Source organism: Rousettus aegyptiacus, unplaced genomic scaffold (assembly GCF_014176215.1).
Source record: "Rousettus aegyptiacus isolate mRouAeg1 unplaced genomic scaffold, mRouAeg1.p scaffold_m13_p_10, whole genome shotgun sequence".
Taxonomy (NCBI): domain Eukaryota; kingdom Metazoa; phylum Chordata; class Mammalia; order Chiroptera; family Pteropodidae; genus Rousettus; species Rousettus aegyptiacus.
The window spans coordinates 79,365,385-79,380,163 of record NW_023416285.1 but is presented as its reverse complement, the minus strand read 5'-3'; the positions used below and the strand labels follow the sequence as shown (position 1 = coordinate 79,380,163).

The following is a 14,779-nucleotide window of genomic DNA, read 5'->3' as shown; positions in this document are numbered from 1 at the left end:
AATGTAATATCTTACTCATTAAAGAGCTAATTTGATTGAAAACATTTGTTTTGCATACGTTAATGAGTTTTTTAACTTGTCTCCCTTCACACACACATACACACAAAACTCCAGTTGACATAAGAAAGTGCCTTTTATAGCATTACTACGAAGATTTTCATAAACATTTCAAATTGCTGTATTATAATTTGTTTGTTGGATATACCATCTCATTATTATAAATAGCTGCATGAATATTGTCTGACAATTTATCATAGGATAGAGTCTCAGGAGTGAAACTATTGGGCAAACCATTTTAAGCCTCACAATACACATTGCTTAAATGCTTTCGAAAAGGCTTTATCGGTTTATACTCTCCAATGTGAATTCCAGGATGCTTTGGGAAGTTGGTGAGGACATGTAGTAGAGAGCACAAGATGGTATATGGAAGCATAGTTTCTAGTCTCTGCTATGCCACATACTAATTGTAAATATCTGGGTTAATAACTTATGTGGACCTCAGTTTCCTTACTATAAACTAAGATGAATTTTAAGTACTCTCCCAGCTCTAATTCTGGGTTTGAACAAGGAGAATCAATGCTGATATCAGGTGATTTGTCTGAAAGAAAAGGGGAAGCAGGGAGGATCAGATGCACCTAGAAGAGAGAGGCAGCTGGGCCAGATGAACAAGATATCTGGTTTATTCTTTGGATATTTTATCTGAAGAAGAATAGAGTCCAGTCAAACTATATCATATAAACATTTCTGTTGAGACTTAGGGGTTTCAAACAATTTTAAATAAAGAACAAAAGTATAAGGAGATATGTATGTAACTTTACAAAAGAAGTTGTATTCTATGTGGGTTATAGGTTACCAAATGACTCAATTTAAGCCCTGCCCCCCCCCCAAATTATTTGCTGCAGATTCAGACATTCATACAAACTGCAAAATATTTTTATATTTTTAGTGTAAATTGTTTTGTGATGAGAAAGGGGGCAAAAATTCTCCATTTAAAAATGTAGGAATAGGTCACCTGGGCATAGGTTAAACCTGTTTATTTCTCTTCAAGAAGCAAGTAATTTATCTCTGCCATTATTCAAAGAAGAGTTACTCTGTATTAATAATTTAGTTAGCTAAACAGCATTAATGGTTGTGAGAGAAATCTGACTCTAGCCTTCATCTAGTCTATCAAGAGCCAGTACTACCTTCCAGAGACTTCAGTAAAAAAATTTCGATGGCACTGTCACCAGTGGAGAGAAGTTTTCTAGAACCAGTTTAAGGCATTAATTATTAAACATACAAAAACAGTAATTAATTATAAAAAGGTTGATAATTAGCATTTTTGTAATTTGCTTTCAAAATTAAGAATAGCAGAAAATAATTCTTAATACTCGGTGATGAAAGTTATTAGCTGATTTTTTTGCCTGTTTTAAAAATTGTCACTTTTTCTGATTATAAAATTTGTCAATTAAAAATGTAAATTATTGTGTAAAAATATAATCTACAGTGTTAAAATGTTTTCAAGTAGAAAAAAAGCAAAAGTTTGCTGACTAGTGATAGTTTTTAAACTTTATTAGTCTTTGAGTTTACTATTTAGAGTTCCCTGACAGATTGTAAGAGTTAGAAATAGTGAGTTCATTGCTTGACTGAATAAATAATTCGTATGGCACAAAAGCGGCTTTTTCTTTCTCCCCAGTTCCTTTCTCCTCCATTATATTCACTTTCTCTCTTTTAAAAGGGTCCTTTACAGCCAGAGAGTAACTTTGTGTGAATGTGCAAAGGGCTTGGGCATAGTTACAACCTCAGTGTTAGCTGAATATCTGGGGTCACTTTACAAAATCAGTCTTAAATATATATTCTCTGGGAGCAAGTGAAGATACGTAATAGTCATTATAAATTGTTAAACCCTGTCCTTAAAGTCGGTAAAATCGCCTTGGTCATTTCTTTTAGTAAAATACATTTTTCTTTTTGGATCTAGTATCTTTCATAGCGTCTGCCTCAAAGCAAAATTGAGTTTTGAAATTGAGTAAATCATTGAATTTCTTCTAGTTTTTCAGAATGATTTTTACTAGATTAAATGATATTGTAGGGTTTGGTAAAACATGAAAGATTTTCAATTTATATGTATTTTAAAATTATTTTCTAAAAATTATGAAGATTATGTTAAATATTCCTGTGGAATTCTGAATTTTCTACCTTTTATTATAGTACTAACATAGGAATTATGCCAGATTATTTTCTCTCCGCTATTTAAGTCATAAGAGACTCAGTGTTTTACTGGATCAAAGCAATTGTCTCTCTAGCCCAGTAATCTCTTTGACAATGACACCACTGGAGAGGATGGTTATCTTTCATAAATGAGCTACATCCTTATCTTTTGTAATAAATTAGTATCCGATATCCTTAACAAGTTATCTAAAAATATTTCTTGACACGTGTGTATGCAGCACATTTCATGGTATAGCAATACTTTTATGTTTATGTGACAGAAATTTAAAGTAAGATACAAGACTAAGACTTCTATCAACTGGAAATATTTATGAATTGATATTTTGCTGTTTCTCCACTGTACTGATACTTCACCAGTATGATGTTTATCCTTGAGGTTTCTAAAGATAAAATGTTATGTTTAGTATAATTCAGACTAATAAATTTGATCTCGATGCTCTGTTTTTATATAAATGAACTTTTACCTTTTTGCCTTTCTTTTTTAAACTTTAAGTGATGCCTTCTTATTTTATTATAAGACTTATTGGTTGAATCAATATTAACTTTATCCATACATAGTCATTATGACTTAACACATTGTGATTTTAAGTGCTGTACCATTTTCTTTTTTTTTTTTTAATATAAGCATAATCCTTAGTAATTATTAAAACTTAGGCTTTACTATGGTTTTTCACAATTATATTTTAGTGGTCACAGAAACCAAATGTTTTTGGTTTTTATTGGCTGTTTAAGTGCTGACACTGGTATTGTTGAAACACATTTCTAAATATTTCACTTAACAGTTGCTGCACAACAAACCACCCTAAGGCTTAGTAGCTTAAAACAACAGTCATTTATTATTTCTCATCATTCTGAGGGATTACTGAATGAGTCTTCTGTGTAATGTGGTTGGGGTTCCAGGAAGGCAGGGCAGTCCACATGGCCTCACTCATGTGACTAGCAGTGAAGGTGGCTGCCAGCTGGGAGCACAGCTGGGGCTGGCCCCAGGGTCCTTGGGTTTCCTTAAGTGTGCTTCTCTGTGAAGTTAATTGGGCTTCCTCACAGTATGATAGCTGGATATCAAGAAGGAATGCTTCAGAAGGCAAAGGCAGAAGCTTTTAAGGCCCAGATTCTGGAGTTACCCAGAGTCACTTCTGCCCATTCTACTGGTCAAACAGGTCACAAGACCAGCCCAGCTATTGATTTGATTTTAAACAATATCTACAAAGACAAAACCAAATAAAATATATTAAATATAACGGACAGTTGAAAGAATGGAGGTAATCATGAGGAAGAAATTTTGGATAGTAGTAATAATAATTAGATATTAGAATAGGTTTCCCAGGAGAATTTTTTAAAGAATTAAACATGTAACAGTGTTATGGATTATGTGAGAAGTATTCAAATAAGAACAGGGAAAAAGAAGTGGATTTAGTTTAGTCAAGTCTGTTGAAAGTTAGGGGGGAACCATTCCTTTCCTCTAGGAAAAATGAATGACATTGGAATGTCATTCCACCTTCCTATTTTTCAGCATTGACTTTTATAAGTTTTTTGGTGGAATAGCTTTTAAGTTTTATGTACAGCATTTTTTTATGGTACACAGCACACAGTTGAGACCTTTAAAATTACCTCTTTGTGTATCATTTAGTTTCAGAGCATGTTCATGCATATTTTCTTGAATCTAAGACATTATCAATTGTAAGACACACTCTTTGATTTGATATCTTTTCTCTCTTTTTACAAAAATCAAATACTTTTCCTGGGTGAGGGAGGAACATTCTGTATAAGGATTATTCTGAATTACTTTTAACTGCAGGCATTGTAGCTACATGCTGTTCTTGACCTCTGTCACTTTTAGGATTGATAGCATAATTCTTAGGCACATTTAGGTATGTATTTGGCTTGGTTTCCATTTTATTTAATTATACTTGTAGCTTTTTATTTTTACTAATTATATTACTTATCACTAGAAGTTTAAATAACTGTTCTTGAAAATCATTCAGAACAATTTATCAGACGGGTATTTGGTATCTGCTCAGAATTATCACTTTAAACATAGATGAGCCACATGTCACAGGTGGTTCTGCATAAATAAAATCTTTTATTTCAACACTGCATTATAGTGATCTTTATAAAGATACTTCAAGAGGTAATTAGGGATTTAACATGAAGTTAAAACTCAACTATATATGGTTCTATCAGGTAAATGAGGTAACAGATTAAAAGCATATTCATAGTCATGTCTAAGTTCATACATGGATAGACAGTGACAAGGTATTATAACCTGTGTAGTGACTGGCAAGATTCTTTTGAATTCTACTGTAAGACTACTCTTGAATTGAAAAATGTTAAAGTAAAAAATATATGTATTTTAAAGTTGAGAAAATAGACTATTTCTTTTTTTGCCCCCTCCCAGCAACTACATGAGAAGACAGAGCAGGCATTGGATAGTATTCTTATTAAAGCAAAGAATCATCAATATTTGATGTTTAAGGTCACACAGTAAGTGGTAGATCTGGGATTATAAACCAGGTCTTCAGGACTTCTAGATATATCTACTGTACTATACTACTTTTACAATAAAAATTTAGTAATGGGTTAACTTCAGTTTAATGAGATTCATTTATTCTACATATATTTATTAAAGACTATTATTCTATGCCAGAAGTTATAAGGCGATAGGAGATTTACACACACACAGACACACACACACGCACACGCAAACCTGGACTGGCCTGGAATAATGGGGCAATGTTGATGGTCAAGTCAGGAAAGGACAAGAGACATAACTTTTAGGCAAAAATGGAAAGAATCAACATGAGTCAGATAGCATTGAAGGTAGCAGAAATAGCATATGCAAAAGCAAAAGGAAGAACTAAAGGGATTCCAGTGTGGCTGAGCATTGAGAAGGAAAATTAAAAGGTGGAGAGAAATGTAGGAAACTGATCATTTATCCTAAAGGATATTTGGAAGCTATGCAGAGGTTTTAAGCCAAGGTGTAACATGATTAAATTTTCATTTGCAAAACATGAATCTGACTGCAGTGAATGTAGAAGCTTGTTAGAAGCTATTTCTGTAGACCAGGTTGAAAATGATGGATACAGCAGTGGAGCTGAAGAGAAGGGGATAGGTTTGAAATTCGGAAGGTAGACATAGCCTGAGGATTTGACAGAAATATAAAACTAGCATTGTTATTGTTCTGTCTATAGAATTTGATTGCAAGTTCATCTCCAAAATTTTTTCAGTAATTTGTTTTTAATGTTAGGAAGTGACTATATTATAGAACATAATTTATAAAGTACTGTTCCTTAAAATATTTGTGAATTGAGTTAATTCTTGTTCTGTGTATGTGTTTGATTCCATTAAATAGTATAGGGAGAACTTAGTTTCAAAAGAGAACTTGGCATCTTAATTTATATGGTAAAGTGTATAAATAATTTGTACATACATGATATGTACACATACAGTGTATGTTATTTTGTTCACATAACTTGTTAATCGATATTAGATTTGAAAGGTGTCTGAGTATTTAGGACTTTCCTGTTATTGGGATGATTGGTGAATTTAAGCAGTTTTGTTTCAAAGAGCATTCTATTAAGAAACACTTTTTCCTTTATTATGATAAGAATTTATTGCTGGATCGTTGGTTCTAGAACTAGGCTCCCAGTTAAATTAGAAGATTCAGGAGGAAAGAGTTTTAGAAGTATGCTTCCCTGAATGCCTTATGAACTGCTTTATTTTCTTAGCTAATATTATTTTTGTGTATACTTATGGCTGTTATTAGTCTGTTGTGTCAGGGATAGCATAGACAAATACCTGTAAGGGCTTTGACTGTGAAGAATTAGACCATTTAGGGAAATAATATGGAGACTGGGGTTCCAGAGAGTTTATGCTATGTGGGGAGAGGGACAGCAGATACTCTGTTCCACCTGATTGCAGCCCTGTGAGTGAGTATTCAGGCTGATTGTTGCCAAATTTTTCAGTTTTTCAAAAGGATCCTGAAATACAGATTTTTATATGAATTAGTTAGTAACTAATTCAAATGCTTTAAAAACACTGTCACTACAGAGCAGAATATACTCGTGAGATATATTTGGCCCATAGGACTCAGTTTTACAGCCTTTGCTTTATAGAGGTCTTTAATGACAATATAAAGTAAAAATTATTTCTAGGCAAGGTAAATGTCAAAATGAGGAAGGAAAGAAGGGAGGCAGGAAAGAAGAAAATGAGATATTTTGTAATAAGTACAAAACTAATTATCTAAGTTATATTTTTAGTTTAAACTGAGTTCACAGAAATTCACTGTCCCTAGAATAATTTTTAGATGCTTCAAAGTATACTCCTAGCAACTTCAACTATTTGAATATGCATAACTGGGAACTCAGAGTGGTGTGGGAGTGTGTAGGGAGCCAGTGAACTATAGGTGAGAGTCCTAGTGATTCTCTCTTAAATAGGAGAAAGGTACAGCAGAAACAAGGGACAGTAGATATTAGAGAGAAATCAGCCTGTAAGAACATAGCAATCTGAGTATATAATGGACCCATGAAAGCATTTCTGTATTAAAATCATAATTTAACTTTTATATTAATAATCAGTCTAAATTTTTAAATGTTCTGCCAATAGCATACACACAATTATTGTAGGCAATTAAGAAAATATGGAATAGTAATATATAGCACTTTTTTAAAAAAATCCAGGAATAGGTAAAATTGGTTTATAATTTTCTAAAAGTATTTAAGTAGAGCTTGGCACTTATTAGATTCCTAATAGCTAATTAGTTTTTGACTTAGTCTAATTTAAATAAAATTATTGTCTCAGATAAGAAAATGAGATGTACATGAAGGTTAGTTAAGCCAGTGGCTCAATGATATTTTCAGGGACACAGTTTGTCTTTCTACTTTACTCTTTCTACCCACTATGTTGCCTTCCTCCTCTCCAAAGTATTTGTGTTCCATTATCTGTGTAGTATATAGTGTCATCCTTACTTTCTGATTATAAAGATAAAATATAATTTATGGCATTATTTGCAAAGCAAAAAAATGCTTATTTTTATTTATTTATTTATTTATTTATTTATTTATTTATTTTTACACCTACATACCTGGTCTTCCTAGGTGGTCTCCCATACAGGTACTAACCAGGCCAGACCCTGCTTAGCTTCCAAGATCAGACGGGATTGGCTTGTTCAGGGTAGCATGGCCGTAGAGTAAAAATGCTTATTTTAAAATTGAAAAAATCTTTGCATAGACAGTGCTAATTATGTAGTTTAAACCTGTTATTTTGATTAAAATATTTTAACCAGCCAGCCATATACTTCAATTCTTTCACTTTTCAGATTTCTAAGCATTAGCCAAATATGTCGTATCTGGGTCATATAGTCATTACAAGCAAATCTAGGCTGAAACGATGTATGCTTCTCAGTTGCCAGCTCAGCTTCTCAGTTGACCATGCTCTGGCTTTTCATTATTTGGTTCCCTTTCAACTATGTTTACTTCTTTTTGCGCACTATGTTAGTTCTTTGTATAGAACTGGTCTTCTTGTGTTCACCCCCCAACCCCCAAACTCCTGTCCCAAATCAAGCAAATAAATAACTATGCTCTATGCTCTTGGCTGCTATGTTTTAGAACTGTTGCTGTACGAAGGGTCGCACATGTTAAATTACCTACTGCAGTGCTAATTATTGTGTGAGACCTTGTTTGAAATGCTAGAGAAACTGTGTTTTGGCGCAGAACTCTAACATTTCTTAAAGATTCAATCTGTATGCAGTTTGATATTAAGAGCCTCAAAATTCTTAAAGACTTTACAAAATTTTTAAATGTAAAATTGTTCCACCTTGTCATACTAGATGGTATAGCATTTTCCTTCAAGTGAAATAAGAAGTCTTAAGTGTTACATAGAGATGAGGGAAGGGAGAGGGAAACAAGAGGAGCGTAAATTGGAACAACCAAAATATCAGCTTCACTTTTAAAATACTGTAGGCTGTAAAATTCTATTTTGAAATACTTTTCTTAACTTTGGAAGGGGTATAGTCCACCGGATGCTTTTATTAGTAGTTTTTCTTTTCTTAAAATTAAGAACTTTATACCTTTTGGAATTGATATTTTTTCACTTAATTTATAATACTTGATTTCACAGAACTGTATTCCATTTTGAAAGTATAAAATGATATCATGCATACTTCTTGAAGGTTTTAGATTAATAATTTATTCATTTAGTGTTATTGGATATTCAATTAGTAAATTTTCCACATAATAAATGTTTACCTTCTTTGATTGCTAGAACATTTCGTCTCAACAGTTCTTATTGCAAAGTACCATAGAAAGCCTTATATATTTTAATAACCTTGGATTATTGATGAATATTTGCTAATAACAGTGTATTTTGGCTACTGAGGTATGTTGTAGAGCCATTTGTCCTTACAGTTCTCAATAGCTGTTGTTGCTTTGAGTTTTTGTAAGTAGTGTTTTTATTTTTCAAAGCTACTAGGGTACAGAGAAGGCTATCTGTGAATAAAGCAAGAGGAAGATGATTCTTAATAGGCTTGAAGAGCTCTTCAGTGAGGAAAATACTGGGACTTCATGTTTATTTTCATTTCACTTAGTGCCTGCCCTCTGCCCCAGGAACTCATCCCCTTACGGTTTAGCCTGTAAAAAGGGGAAAAGGGGCATAGTACTTGGCAGTGTTCCAAATAGTTATCATAAGAAGGATAAGCTTAGATTTTAGAGCTAGACAAATAATGTTGGGGGTTATAACTGGATCATTTAATAGCTCTGGCATCTTAGGCAAGTTCACAGCTATAAAATGGGTATGTTATACCTCTCTCAGGTTGTGAATGAGTATTAAAAATAATGCATCTTAAATCCAGTGTAGGAGGTTTTTTTTTTTTTTTTTTTACAAATACTGGTTCTCTTTCCTTATGTTTTTAAATAAATGCCCCACTTAATTCGGAAATGACATTTGCCGATTTTAATACGACGCTATGAAGCTTGAGTGAAAATCCCTAAAATATGGTAGCTTTTAAGATCTCTTTATTCATAAATAGTTGATATATGAATAGTGTTGATTAAATTGATCATGAATGAAACATGGTATATTTTTTAAAGACTGAAAATACAAATTTAGATGTAAGAAAAATATTTTTAATAAAATGTGAAAAATATTCTTTTTTCGGCGAATAAGACTAATTGTGTTGAAATATTAATATCTCCAAAGATTTTATAATCTAGTAAGTACTATTTTTTATTGCAGAGATAAGTATTAAGTTGTATACCATGTATACGATTTAAAAACCCTAGAGTTCTCGAGGCCATTGTGCATTTACTAATGCCACAGCAGTGACGTATCCTTACTGCAGTGAGCTTCACCTGAAACAATACTGCATAGGTGCTGTAGAAAATCACACATTCATTGTTATGAAATTTTATAATTGTTCTTAGCTTTCATGTAATCCATTTGCAGATCAGATTATAGGATATTATTCATTTAATAAGTACACTAAATACACATCCAGTGACAGTGGGTTTTGATGGTACTAGGGAAAAAAACATAGCTACTGTCTTTAAGTAGCTGTCTGACAGTAGTATGAACTACTGAATTGAGACGAGATCCACACACATAATAGAATTACACAAAAATTCCCTATGATAAACTTTCAATAAAGGCCAGAGCGGTATGGAGGCAGGGTTTAAATGAGAAATAAAGGTACAATTTAAAATTTTCTCATGTTTAAGAATAATGATAGGAAATTTAAAGGTAAATCCACTCTAACAAAGCAAGGATTCTCACTTCCAAAGGAAATAAATGGGCTTTATTTATTTGTTTGTTGTCCAGATCTGTTCACAAGTACTTAATAATGTTTATTTGTAATGTATATAGCAGCTTTGTTGTTGATCTTTTTTGTTGGACAAGCTGAACTTGTGAATATTTTACATTGTAAACTGTATTAAAATACATTTGTATGTCTATATATAGGGAACATAATCTTTAATTTAAACTCTAGATGATCATTTGTAGTCATTTCATGTGTTAAACTATTTGATTTTTCTTTCTTCCTCAGTAACACCTGTAAGGCCTTTTGATGTGCCATAAAGAAAAAGCCATTATGAGCTGTTTGGCTCTAGCAGATGAAAGCTAGTTGAGCTGAGGGTGTTTGTGATTTCCCGCTGCCAAGTCTTTGCTCAAACTGCTCTCTGCCTTTGCTACCTAAGGTTAGTCCTGGTGCTCTACTCTAAGCTCTCTATGGTACCACAAACCCACTTTTGATAGCTTCTACTGTCTACTATCTTCATCTTGAATTAAGAAGAGTAGGAAGTTGTCAGAAAAGCCAGGCTTAAAACTTAAGTCATCTGATATCTGTTTTGTTCCTATAGGCAAATTATTAAAATCTTAGATTCTTGTCCTTATCCATTTTCAAAGCTGAGGTAGAACTATCATATTCTATTGTGCATATCATTGTCCAAACAGTCTTTCTGAAGTACTAATTAGGTTTTTGAGTCGAGAAAGTGATATGATCATCCTTTTCAGGATGCAGGATATGTATTCAGTATACGTATTATCCTGAAATGTCTGTAGTACTCCAAGATTCTGCTTTCTGCTTGCACTATTTCTTTGACCTCAAATGCGTTTTCTCTCTGCCTATGAAATATTAGTTATTAAAAGGTCTAACAAAAATCTTTTTTCTTCTGTAAAGTCTTGTCTATCAACCCTCACTAAAATCCCTTCTCTGAGGACTTCTGTGATACTTGGAAGATGGTGAGAGGTTATTTTCTTAGTGAGATTCCAATAGTTTCATATTTTGTTTCTCCTTAGCAGAGCATACTAATTTGATAATTGCTTTACTCGCATGAATTTTTTATAAAATTGCTTACTACTCTCCACCCAAAGAAGAAATGAAGTATGTAAGCTTCTTAAACTGTTTGTTGAACCCAGGACCCCTTACTTAATTCTGAGTTCATATCTATTCTTGAGTGCATAATTCGTTCATTAGAAAATAATGTTAGCTTTTGGGATGGGTCAATCTATTATTGGACCTTTCAAATAGTAACTTTTTCTGTTTTAAGATATTTTGCTTTTTGTTACTATGTAAGGTTGTATTGGTGCAAGCATATTTATTTTCTTTATTTTTAATGTAGTATTTAAAACTTGGTGTGATATTGAATTAGAATCTCTGGGAATGTGGCCTAGGACTCTGCATTTTTACTAAGCCTCAATTCAGTGCTTACAAAAGTGGTGGTGGTGGTGGTAATAATGGTGGTGATCATGATTATAGTAATTATGATTGTACTTTTGAAGGCTTATATGTGCCTAGTGCACTTTTCTAGGCAGTTTACAACTATTATCTCATGTTCACAGCAAGCCTATGTAGTAAGATGTAATTGTTATCTCCATTTTTCCAGATGGAGAAACTGAGGCAGAGATAAATTAAATAACTTGTCCCCAAAATAACTTCCTTATAAACATGGTAAAAATTCATGAAAGGGGTAAGGCATATTTCTTTGGTCAATTTAAAAAAAACACACGTTCTAAAGAATTGCTGTAAATAATTGCCGTGAATGATATAAGCAGGTTTTTATACATATTGGCATAACAATATGCTAATTCTATATGGACTGTCTCAACAACTAGACCTAAATATATACCATATATTTAGGAAGGCAGTCACAATTCTAGGTTAAAAAATAGACCCACAAACATAGATACAAACTTAGCATACAGAAGAAAACATTATTATACTTTCTAATAAAATCATAGGTTTTAAGAAGACTTTCCTTTACTATATATACACACATACATATTTGTACATGTACATATGTTTACTTGTATTTATACATCTACATTATATTGAGATAATACTTTGTTACAAAATGAAATTAAGTAAAACTTGAGCATATATATTTTTTTCTTTAATAGCATAAGGTAAATCTTGATCTTATGTGATAAAATATTTTATTATATTTTTAATAATGTATGAATATTTTATGCCCTTTGGCTCATAGACTGGACAGTGGAGTGGAGGAGAACATATGATGACTGCGGTGGTGGTAGGGTGGAATTAATTTGTTTAAGATCATTGCCTGTGCAAAATGAGTTTTCGTGAATGATTTTAGGTGTTGCTAATTAGTGTTCTGACTTTTAAGACCAGTAGAACTAAAAAGTATGCCATATTTTACTAGAAGCATGAGTCATGACTGAATAGACAATGAAATCTAAATTGAGTTAGTGGCCAGCATTTATTCTTACAACTAAATCTAAGCAGTGTTTCAACTATTTATTTTTATATTTCCTATTTACAAATTTTCTGAGTTTCTCTTGCTGCTCGTTTATATATATATATAGGTGGGATGAGTTATATCACCTCAAGCAGTCAAGATAAGACTTTTTATTTCTAATGCTATCCATGTGTCATGCATAAATTGCTAGACTGAATAAATTGGATAAAATAGGTTGCTAGAAAATGAAAGAAAAAATAGATGTGATGCCATGAAAATTCTAAGAAATTTTATTTTTTTAGAAAGTTTTGATAAAATTTTATATAATCTTTAGGCTCATGTTCTTAGTCTGTAAGATTTGGGTGTAAGACTGAAGACCTGTCTTAATGCTTATAAAGAGAGAGGTATCAGGTTTAAATTAATCACATACCTTTCTTTCCCTAACTTTATAAATTGGTTCCTTGCATTTTCTGGGGCTGATGATCTGAATGTTTGAGATTTAGTATGGAGGTCAAAAAGTTGAAATCTTTTTAAATAAAATTATATCTCTTTCTGGGGAATAACTACTTCCTTGATTATAGTTAAAGAAGCATTTATTAAGGGTTGTGTCTTGGTTTTGCTGCTGACATTCCGTGGTGTGACTTTGACAAATAATGTCCTATTATTGGACCTGTTTCTTCATTTATAAAATAAAAGGTAGTGTTAAATTATAAAGTTTTTATAAGTAGATTAGTAGAATATTTTTAAGGTTATATACAAACACATAAATACATTGACAAGTCACTTGCTGCTCAACTAGTTTTGTTGTATAGGTACATTATCAATAATGTCATTCATATCAATAGAATTGTTTGTGCTTTTTGAGTCATGATGATATGGTTAATCTGATAGTGACTTTTCAAGGTCGTTCATATTTTTATAAAGAAAAAAATATTTATTTGGAATATTAACAAAGTCTCATTGCTGAGTCAAGTTATATTTTCTTGTATTAAAAATTGGATTACTGCCATGATGATTGGAATCACTAGGATGAGTGACATGAACAGATTTAGAATTGCTTCTCTTATACTGAAAGCCCTATTTTTTTATATATGTGTATACATATATTTTCATGCTCTGTAATTTCATTGAGCTAAAGAATGTATCTTTGATCTTTTGATCTTCTACTTAGGACACACATACTTCATAGTCATATTCTATATTTAATTAATTTTTGCTTTGTGGGTTTCATCGGGCTAAATGAGAGTAAAGTGGTTGTGCATTTCTGCTTAAAAATGCCTCTTGATACAAAATCTTCTTAGATCAGCTCCACATGTGACAAATTATTCATTTTAAGTGGCCCAGCGTAGTTGTTTCTTTTGGAAATTTAACCATTCATATGTCCTGATGAGCTGTTTTTTCCTTCCCTCCAAACCACTGTCAATCTTTAGACTATAAACTCCTTAAAAAAGGAGTTTAACTTTTCTTTTGTATCTCATAATACCCAGGAAATAACTCTGTTAGTCTTTGAAAAGTTTGTAAATGTTACTGCTTTTGAGGATTTTGGGTTAAAATTTTGGATAGAATAGAGTAAACCTGTTTCTAGGATATCAAACTGTTTAGGGCTAGTGCAGTTAACTCAAGGACATAGTTCATTAAGCTGTAGGCTTTGTTCTGAAATCACTTTCTCTTGTTATCCATAAGTTGATTATTCACTTTATATTCTCTCTTACATAAAACCGCGGTACCAGGTTATTGATATGAGAAAGTCTGTCAGGATATAGATTGGATAGATGTGCATGTGCATATATACAAGTGTTCCTGTGTATGTATGAGAGTGAGCAGATATACAGAATATCTGAGAATTTGGGATACTTGTTATATTTAACATTTTAATCTGAGCCTTCTATAACTACCTAGTTATGTGCACTTAATTTTGGACCTATAATAGTTGGCATTCAGAAATAATTCTTAATGGTAAACGTGATACTTTAGGAAAATAAGAACATGTTTTCCTTTCCTATTTTCATTTTAGCTTTCCTCCATTTCGCTCAGCTATAAGTTGGTCCATTTCAATAACTATACTTGAAAATTTAACTTTTTGGCAAATATACAACAGGGTAAAGCTAAGATGAAAATATGAAAGGAAAGGAAAGCATGTTATCTTCCTAAAGTATCACGTTTACCATTAAGAATTGTTTCTGAATGCCAACTATCATAGGTCCAAAATTAAGTGCACATAACTAGGTATGTGCACTTAATATGCATAATATTTGATGAAGCATCAAAGACACTGTAAATCTCAACAGACATAAAGCCTAATGGTCAAAACTCATGTGTAATTGACAAACTCTACAAAGAGTATAAATAGTAATAAGAGAAAAAGAGCCTAAGTTGGTGCAGAA

General features: G+C 32.3%; 1 protein-coding gene and 1 pseudogene across 6 annotated transcripts in view; one reads left to right on the top strand and one right to left on the bottom strand.

Moving 5' to 3' along the window:
* ZEB1 (zinc finger E-box binding homeobox 1) overlaps nucleotides 1-14,779 on the top strand; it is a 166,247-nt gene that overhangs the window by 26,229 nt on the left and 125,239 nt on the right. For 2 of the 6 annotated variants that reach the window (XM_016160101.2, XM_016160098.2), the window contains exon 1: nucleotides 8,042-10,394. The exons of the other annotated variants lie outside the window; for them this stretch is intronic. The gene's annotated coding sequence lies outside the window, so the exon portion shown is untranslated. Of the gene's footprint in view, nucleotides 1-8,041; nucleotides 10,395-14,779 lie in introns of those variants that run through there. 6 annotated transcript variants of the gene reach the window in all.
* On the bottom strand, nucleotides 7,278-7,394 carry LOC118608725 (annotated as a pseudogene).